Source organism: Heterocephalus glaber, unplaced genomic scaffold (genome assembly GCF_053883595.1).
Source record: "Heterocephalus glaber isolate CG9 unplaced genomic scaffold, H.glaber_assembly_v1.0 deba00001586, whole genome shotgun sequence".
Lineage (NCBI taxonomy): Eukaryota > Metazoa > Chordata > Mammalia > Rodentia > Bathyergidae > Heterocephalus > Heterocephalus glaber.
In genome coordinates this window covers 9345484-9355086 of record NW_028258364.1, presented here as the reverse complement: position 1 = coordinate 9355086, position 9603 = coordinate 9345484, and positions in this window count along the sequence as shown.

Sequence of the window (9603 nt, the reverse complement as noted above, 5' to 3'; positions counted from 1 at the left end):
GGTCAGTTACCATTTGATAAGTGATATTAATCTGATTGTGATCTATCTGGCTGTGGCAAAAATGGTCAAACAAAGACCAGCCAACTTTACTGTTTTTAGGCTAACAGCATAATTCCTGGGCAATATCAGAAATGACTATCTCCTCATCATCATTTCTGTGAGTCACTTTGAGGAAACCCTGCTCTAACTCTCAGCTTTGCTTTTGTCCTGCCATCACTCATCTTGGGGAGGTCATTTGGGCTGCCTGTGATTACTCCAATCCAGAAAGTACTTGAGCTGGGCATGGGGCTGAGGCAGGAGGACTGAAAGCTTGAACCAAGCTTGGGCAGTTTATTGACTTGGCAAGACCGACCCTGTCTCAAAAATTAAAAGGCTGGAGGCCGGGGATTTAGCTCAGTGGTGCCACTGCCTGCCTTCCAAGCACAAGGTCCTGAGTTCGATCCCCAGTACCAAAAAAAGAAAATTAAAGGGCTGAGAATATAGCTCAGTGGGAAAGCCTTGGGTTCCATCCCCAATACCAAAGGAAAAAGCACTAGATATCCTGTGAGCACTGGTTTAATTCTCACAAGATTTGTCTTTGTTATAGCCTCATAGAACTCAGCCTCATCATGCAGTTTGGTGAAAGAAGCCCCGTAATATTGGCATATGCTTTTAAATGCTGTAGATAGTATAACTTTAAAAACTGCATAGTACTGCCTCAGAGTAAAAGTTGTAGTGGAAATAACAGGCTATTCTATATGTGATATGGCCTAAGTTTGTTTTAAAGAAAAACCCCAGGGAGAACAAATTTAAAGAGATCCACATATGCTTTTTGTGGGTTATAAAAACAATGTATGATCATTATAAAAAAATTAATAAGCATTGCCAAAACTCATTTAAGCAGTTAACCTTTTCCAGAACCCTTTCTCTCCAGTTCTTTGTATGTGAATTATAGTATATTCTCCTATTCAAGACTTCAGGCTCAAGATACCCAGCCAGACTTACTGGACTTCTCTCGATGTCCCTGGAACCTCTAAATGGATGCATGGTTTTCCCTTCAGTGTGCTCCTGCCCTGGTTCTCTCTCTGTGTGCTACTGCACTGAGTTGTCTTCCTCCTTTGCTGCAAATTCACGGTCTCTGTTGGTCTGCTTGCTTCCCTCCTTTAAAGGCCTTCAGTGGCTCCTTTCTAAGAATCCAGACCATGGGTGGGCCTCCACACTGCCTCTTCACCAGTTCTCACTTCATTAACTGCTACTGAAAACTACTTCCACTTTATTCAGGAGAGCTTCCAGAGTATAACCTGGCTACACGAGCACTCTGTCCCGGTCTGCATTACTCTGTTCCCCACAGCACCCGCCCTGCTAGCTGACTTGCTCAGTCTTAGAGGCAAGGCTCAGACTCAGCGCCTAAGGCTGAAGTAGGAAACCCCATTTCATCCCTCCAAGGTACCAGGTGCATTTGTATCACTGAAGTTACTATTTTGTGTTGTAGGGACCAGATTTATGCTCAATATTTTAGGCCCAGTGTTTTCCCCAACCACTACATATTTGCTCAGCACATTTTTGTTAAAAGAATTTGTAAACTGAGAGGGTAAACTAATAGGAGCCGCATCACACCAGTGTTTGTGAGTTCTGCTTATTGGGCTTGCTGTTAATCTGAGGAACAAAACAAAACAAAAAAAGTTTGAAGCTGTGAGACTAGGTGATCTCTAGTACCCTTTCAGTTTATGAATCCAAGTTTATGAATTCAGTTTATGTGCATGCTTACAAATACTGAGCATGGCTGTATTAAATGCGGAATACAGGGTTGTCTTCAGGACAACTGGATGGAGGTGAGGCACCGCTGTGCAGCTCGCACCTGAGCACCTGTGTGATCAGGGTTGTGCTGCGGCAGGTGCAGCTGTGAGGGTGTGTGGGTGGGGGGGGATCCCAGTTTTTCTTGTAACTGAAAACACTCATCAACCCCCAGACATCTCACCAGGGATGCAGAGTCTTGCTCCCACCATGTGCCTGGTCTCCCGCCCCTCCATCACAGGCATGCCTGGCAAGGCCTGGCCTATCCCAGTGCTAATTAAGAAAAAGACAAAGTAAGCAACATTTAAATTTGATCTTCCCAAAGACAAACTCCACCATAATAAAAGTATAATGAAAACGGCCCAACCTGCTGTGCTTTCCCAAGAAAAAGACCTTTGCCCTTTACAACAGTAAGTGGTAAGAAAGGAAAACAAAAGCTACAGGGAGCAAGTCACCTTTCTCAAGAAGGGCAAGCACTGTCAGGCCCGTGTTTGGAAGCTGTGTCTGCGGAACGCTTAGCCTGGAGTGGTCAGCTGCTTTCTGCTGGGCAAGTTTCTTGACTTCTCTGAGCCTGCCTTTCCTTAGGTGTGGAAAGGGACTGATACATTAAATATTTGGGGATGACATGTAATTTTCTTATTTAAAGTAAGGATCTGAATAATCCTTTGTTGATTAACTGGATAGTTGTAAATCTAAAAACTCTTCACTGTCTTGTGCTAACAAAGTACACCTGGCGTGTAGTAACAGCATCAGATTACTAAAGATCAGCGATACCGTGAGATGTTTCCCACATTTATTGATATTTTCATGTGCCCAGCTTGTGATTTATTTGGAATCTGGGCTCCCAGAGGAGGGTTTTCCTCATACCATCTGCATAGGGTGAGCCTGGAGTTAGCAGAAACCGAACTGAGAGATTACAGTAAGTCGTGAGAACTCGCCGTGACTGACCATCTTTACTGCTGAACAGCAGAGCACATTGTGCTTGTCAGCTATTTTTAACCAGAAGCAAAATTGAAAATGCCAGATGACAGCCATGAGATCAACCGTGTGCTTCCTGTTAAGTTTCACAGATTGATTTGCACTGTTTTTCTTGACCTTTGAACCATCATGAAGTAATTCAGAATCACTTCACAGCCCAACTTGTGTTAAGGCGCAGTGATTAGAATGCCTGAGTACATTGATATGTTCTGTTCAAAGATTTCCCCCAAATGCCTGATGCAACTCTTGTAAAGCAAGTTAAAACTTTAGTCACCCTAAATTAAAAATCACTAGGCTCACATATCTTTAACAGATTCTGGGGCAGCCAGTATTTAGTTCCAGTTGGAATCTGCTCATGATGGTTATTTTTATATGTCAAATAGACCAGTCCATGGTGCTCAGTTGTTTGGTCAAACACTACCCTAAATGTTATAGGTGTGACTAACATGTACAAATCACCCTCCTGCTGTGGATGGACCCCATCAACAGCTGAAGACATCAGCCATAAGGCAGATTCCCTGGGAAAGAAGCAATTCTGCCTCAAGACCCCACGTAGAACTCAGCCCGTTATCAGCTGTCTCACTCAGACTGTGGGTGTCAGGCTGGACACTGCCAAGTCACTCTTACCCGGGTTTTTAGCTAGCCAGCCCCATCGAGTCCAGGCTTCCAACAGTGTGAGCCAATCTTTCAAAATAAATGCAAGTAGGGCCAGGGATTTAGCTCAGTGTTGCTGCCACCTGCCTCACAAGCACAAGGTCCCAAGTTTGATCCCCAGTACCTAAATAAATAAATAAATAAATAAATAAATAAAATTAAAATAAATACAAGTAGTGCCTCGGTTCACAAACTTAATTCGTTCCACAATTCTGGAAAAGATGGCCATGGTCATATTCATCACCTGATGCAAAGTTCGCAGACAAAAGCAAAATTTTGCAAACGCTTCTATTTCCAAACCAAATTGTTCATAAACAAAAGCATTCCTGAACCAAGGTCCCACTGTAAATCTCCTCCAATCTCCTACTGGTTCAGTTTCTTAGAATAACGTAACAAACTGGGGCAAGTATTTCCTTTTGTTTTTGTGTTTTTGAAACTGGGTCTCACTGTAGTTGAGGCTGGCCTTGAACTCACCATGTACCCCAGGCTGGCCTTGAACTCTCAGTGATCCTCCTGAGTGCTGGGATTACAGGCATGTACCACCACCGCTCGATGGCGGTATTTCCTAGTGAGTACATTATGAGATTTAACACGTTTTACTTCATTGTTAACAACTCTATTCTTTTTAATTTTTTATTTTTATTAGTACATATTTACAACAATGATTACAATCACTGGGAAGAGTTGCTACATGTACATAACATCTTAATTCTTACTTTCTCCTCTCTTGCCCTCCTTTCCCTCATCTCTAGATCCCCATTCTAGTTGCAACAGATCTATTTCCCTGTTTCCTATTATCTTTTAGTTTGCTTTTTAAAGTACTCTGAGTTTCTCATATAAGAGAAACCATGTGATATTTAGGCTTGTGAGTCTGATTTATTTCGCTTAACATATAGTCTCAAGATGCATTCATTCTCCTACCAATGACTCAAAATTGTCATTTATGATTGAGTAGTACTCCATTGTATATAAATACTACATTCTCTTTATGCATTCATCTATTGATGGACATATAGGCTGCTTCCAAGATATAGCTGTTATGAGCTGTGCTGCTATAAACATGGGTATGCGTGTATCATTCTAATATGATGTCTTTTAACTCTTTCGAGAAGATACCTAGAAGGCAAATAGCTGGGTAGGGTGGAATTTCAATTTTCAGTTTTTTGAGAAATCTCCATACTGATTTCCATAATGGTTGTACTAATTTATAGTCCCACCAACAACACAGAAAGTTTCCTTTTCCCCCACAGCCTCACCAGTATTTGTTATTACTTGATTTTTTTTATGATAGCCATTCTTTCTGGAGTAAGAATCTCAATTTTGTTTTAATTTGCATTTTTCTAATAGCCAGAGATGTTGAGCATTTTTTTCACGTATTTATTGGCCTTTATTCTGAGGAGTGTCCATTCGTTACCCATTTTTTGACTGGATCTAATTTTTTCAAGTTCTTAATATAATTTAGGTATTGATCCTCTGTCCAAGGTATAGTGGCAAAAAATGTTGCCTATTCTGTAGGTTATCTCTATTCTGTTGGTTGTTTCCTTTGCTGTGAGAAGATTTTTAATTTGATATGACCCCATTTGTTGATTCTTGGTGTTATTTCTTATGCAGCTGGGATTCTGTTGAGAAAGTCCTTACCCGTGCTTATGTCTTCAAAAGTTTTATATATTTATCTGCCAACAGATTGTTTTTGTTTTAATATTTGAGTCTTTGATCCATTTTGACTCCAGACAAATCTCTTCTTAGATCAGTACTTAATATGTGATCTAATATGGTCCCCCAGACTTCAGGTTTTGAACTCTGAAGAACCTGTCGGCCATGAAATAATACATTTGCCAATATGCTTTCCATTTTTCCAGATAAAACTGAAATAATTTTTCATCTAATCTCTGAAATAAGATTTCATCAGATGTCATGAGGCTGACCAAGAGGAAAGATAAGATAATCCCTTTGCAAAGTCAATGTGCCATGGAAGTTAACAGTGCCTGCTCTGGTCATTTTAAAATATTTTTAAATGTTGACCTTGGTGCCAAACACCTATAATTGAGCCCATCCTGGGAGCCTAGTGACTTAATAACACCCTGTGTCCAAAAAAATTTTTTTTTTATTTTAAAAGGTCTGGGAATGTAACTCAGGGCCTGGGTTCTGTTTCTTGGAAGGCAGGTTGGGTTTTTTTTTTTGGTACCGGGGATCGAACTCAGGACCTTGCACTTGCAAGCCAGGCACTGGAACCACTGAGCTAAATCCCTAGCCCTGGGTTCTATTTCTTATATCATAAAAGAAATATTTATAAATACACCTAATTATGGAAGTGACATGAAACTATTCTCTTTGAGAAGGAAAAAAAATGCTCAAACGCTGCAGCAAATGAGATGTTTGAATTAATTTTGCCCCAACTCTAATTCCTAATTCTCTCCAAAGATGACCGTAACTTTCAGTTTAGTGTACACATTTCTGATCTTTTTGTAAGCATTTATATTCATGTAGCTGAACCTGTGGAAATATTACAGAGTTTGAGGTCCAAAATCTCTAAACTGCCTGGCTTAACGTCTGATTCCACCGCTCATTAGCTGTGTGACTTTGAGCTAGACACTTAACCTCTCCTTGCCCAGTGCTCAATTCTGTAAACTACAGAAAACAGTAGTGCCCAATTCTTAGGGCTGTTCAGGGGATCAAATGACTTCATCCATGTGAAGCACTTAGAATGGTGTCTGGCACATAATAAGCACTATAAAGTACTAGTTATTATCATTCCTCCTTTTTTCTAACGTAAATGATAATACTGGATACTTTTTTGCTAACTTATTTAACTCATCAATGTACTATACTTTTGAAATTTTTCCAAAGTATTACAGATAAAATCTCTTCTTTCCAACAACTTGAAGTATCATTTCCCACATGATTTCAAACAGTTCCTAGAAAAAAATCTATATTTACCCAAGTAGTGTGTATCTTTTTTTATATGATTTGGTGAAGTAAAGTATCAGGTGTCCTTGGTAGACTAAAACCATTATGAAAATGTTATTTGTACAGATGTTGTCACTGGGGATCGGATAGGAAGATCTTGCAATAACCTGGGACAGGTGCGTCACCCTTGCACACCTCCCTCTGTCTTTGAGTTGTGCTTTCATTTACTGAAGACAGTGCCGAGCCAGAGCAGAGCAGTCTTCGGTAAAGTTACCATACTCTCTGTCTTGTTTCTCCCTTCTTCCAGGAACTTGCTGCCTCACTGATTTGAATGAGGTTCCAAGTATGTTTCAGAGGGTGGAGGAGAGGAAGCCTGGTGTGGTTAAAAGGTGATGTCTGCATTTCGGATCCACTTCCTTTTGCAGTTCCCCTCGGGAGGGTGTTGTGACTTGTGACCCACAAAGCCTCATTCGGTCATAGGTGGGGCTTTTCAGAGGTGGCTGGATCTAGAGTGTGTGATGCTGGGATTCATTCATGGTACAATGCAAGGATTAAGGGTGTGAGTGCTACCTGCCCTAAGGGCGGGTAGCCTGGATAAAATATAAGTGACAGAAAGAGGCTTGTTGCTTGTCATTGCTTGCTTGTTTTTGCTGCCTTCTGTCTGCCATGAACTGTTTCTCTGCAATGGTCCTCTGCTATGCTACCCTGCCTTGGAGCCAGGGTGTTTTGTCTCAGCAATGAGAGAAAAAGTAACTAAGACTGAGGCATATCTGCCCTTTGGCCCAAGAAGGATCAGGAGTCGCTGCCACTTGTGTCTTGCTGTTGGCATCCATTCCCTGTTGGGCTGGAAGTGGGTGAAGAGCACCTGGACTGCATGAGTCCCCCACACCTGGAAAACCAGAGGACACGGCAAAAGGGCAATGGAGAGGAGCGAGAGGAGGGCAGGCTTCTCTGAACTTCCCAACGCTGCCTGAGCTGATTCATAAGTGTTCACTCTTGGAAACCCAGCATCTGCTCCAGGACCTGCCACAGAGCAACTGTTTAGCAAATGTTTGCTGGTGAAAGAAAGAAATCGACTGAACCTTTGCTTGCCTTAGCAGGACAAAGCATATTTCACATTTTTTAAAGTAGAGGGATTCTGGAAGCAACATAGATGTTTGAAAGCTAGAAAACCTGAGTGGAGATTTGCATGGGAGAAAAGATTTTGTTCTTTTTAGATGCATCAGGAAAAGGATGCACTCAAAGGGAAAAACTAATTTGGAAAGGCTAGTGATTCTCTGGTGGGCACTCACGACCTAAAAAGACTGATGGGCTCCCAGCAAACATCGCTGCTGTGGATTCTGACAAAGAACTGACTGTCCTGAAGAAGCCTTTGCATGCCTGAGGTCTGGTAACCAGAGAGGGTGAGCAGGGCTCTCCAGAGGGCGTCCTGAAGGGAGGGTTCAGGGTCTGAAGGAAGGCCAGCCCGGGCCAGCAAGGTTTCCAGCCCCTGCTCCTTTCAGGACAAGCTCAGGGACCTCCCTTACTGTTTGTTGATTCATCCTCAGAAAAACCCTCTGCCCTCTTTTCACTCCACACCGCCACCACTTCATTCCCCTTGACATTCATAGCACCCTGCCCTGGTTTCTGCCTCGCTTCTCAGAGTAGCTCCTCCCTCAGCCAGCCCTGAAGCAACTACTCCCAGCCTTCTTGGGACTATCCTCACTTTGTAGCCTTCTGAGCAGTCAGTCTTCTACTCCCTAAGCTGTTGCTGCTGTCATTGGACCGATGACATTTCCTGGGTGCAGATCTGCAGAGCCACTGCCCATGAGCACTGCTCCTCTCCCTGCACCCCTAACAGCTCCCCAGGTCCATGTGTTCAGAGAACCCGTCAGGCATCAGCATCTGCTAAAAACAACTGTTCCTCCTCCTGCCTTTCCCCCAGCACTAGCCACTGTCATCCATGCCAGACTCGGGGTTTTCCTTGGCCCATGCTTGCTCTTCTACACGTCACCACCCACCGAGCCGTGCCAAATATTACATCTGAGAAGGCCTCCCACTCTCTTGGATCTCTCCCCACAGTTCTTTATCTTCCCTTTACCACACATTTAAGGTGGTCTTTCCACTGAGAGATCTTTCGATGACTCCTTGTCTCCAGAGGACAGACTGCAAGCTGTTAACATACTATTCAAGTCCTTTCAAAATGGGCTCCCTGCTGCCATCTTCAATCGGATCTCTTCCCACACACCCGCAGGCAGTGCTTGTGCCCCGCTTGCCATCTGGACACTCATTCCATCTTCCTGGAACTCTTCTTTGCTAGCTAGTTCCTGTTTCTCCAAGACTGAATCCAAGCACCCTGCTCTCCCATAAAGCCTTTACTATCAGCACTGCAGCCTGCCCCACCCACCTGCTCAGCACCACTGTGACCGCCTTCCCTCCCTTGCTTAGACACTCACCCCCTGGATGAGCTCTTAAGACCAGAAATTAGATCTCACCTATCTTTGTATCTGGCAAGGTCCAAATGTTTGTGTTCCCTCCAAAATTCATGTTGATCCCCAATCTCTAAGGTGACAGTGCTCAGCTTCATCGTCCTGAGTGGATTAATGCTGTATAAAGGAGCTTGAGGCAACAAGTTCCCTCTTCGCTCCTCGTCCATGTGAGGACACAGCACCTGTCTCCTTTCTGCCCTTACATCCCTTCCACTATGTGAGGATACCCGGCTGGCACCCTCTGTGAGCAACACCCCCTCTCAAGACACTGAGCCTGCCAGCGCCCTGCCCTTGAACTTCCAGCCACCACAGCTGTGAGAAAATAGATTTCTCTTCTGTATAAACTGCCGATTCCTTGCTATTTTTCCATAGTAGCATAAATAGAGCCAGTATCTCTAGCCCTTAAAGAGTATCTCCTCACAAATGCTAAAAAGTAAATAAATGGATGTAGCTGTATTAGGTGTGTCCTAAAGCAGAATTTATTGCTTAGATTAGTCCCAGAAACATAGCCCCAGAAGTTGCTCCACAAGGCATAACCTGAGGTGAGAAGCACTCCAGCTTTCACCAAGGCAAACCCACCTTTACCCTGCTGAGTCAGAACCAGTCAGTGTGAATCTTTTGAGAATTAGGAGGAGGCAGATCTCCCTGGGGCATTTTGGCTTTTTGCTGTCCACCAAGCCAAATGATCAATGCTCACCAGATGGTCTGGGAATTGTTACTTCTTCCAGTCACATGTCTGGGCTGATGCAATTGTATCCCAGAGGTTATAAGAGAAAAGTTGCTGGCATTTGTGTCTGAAAGAGCCAGTGCCTTGTTTCTGTTC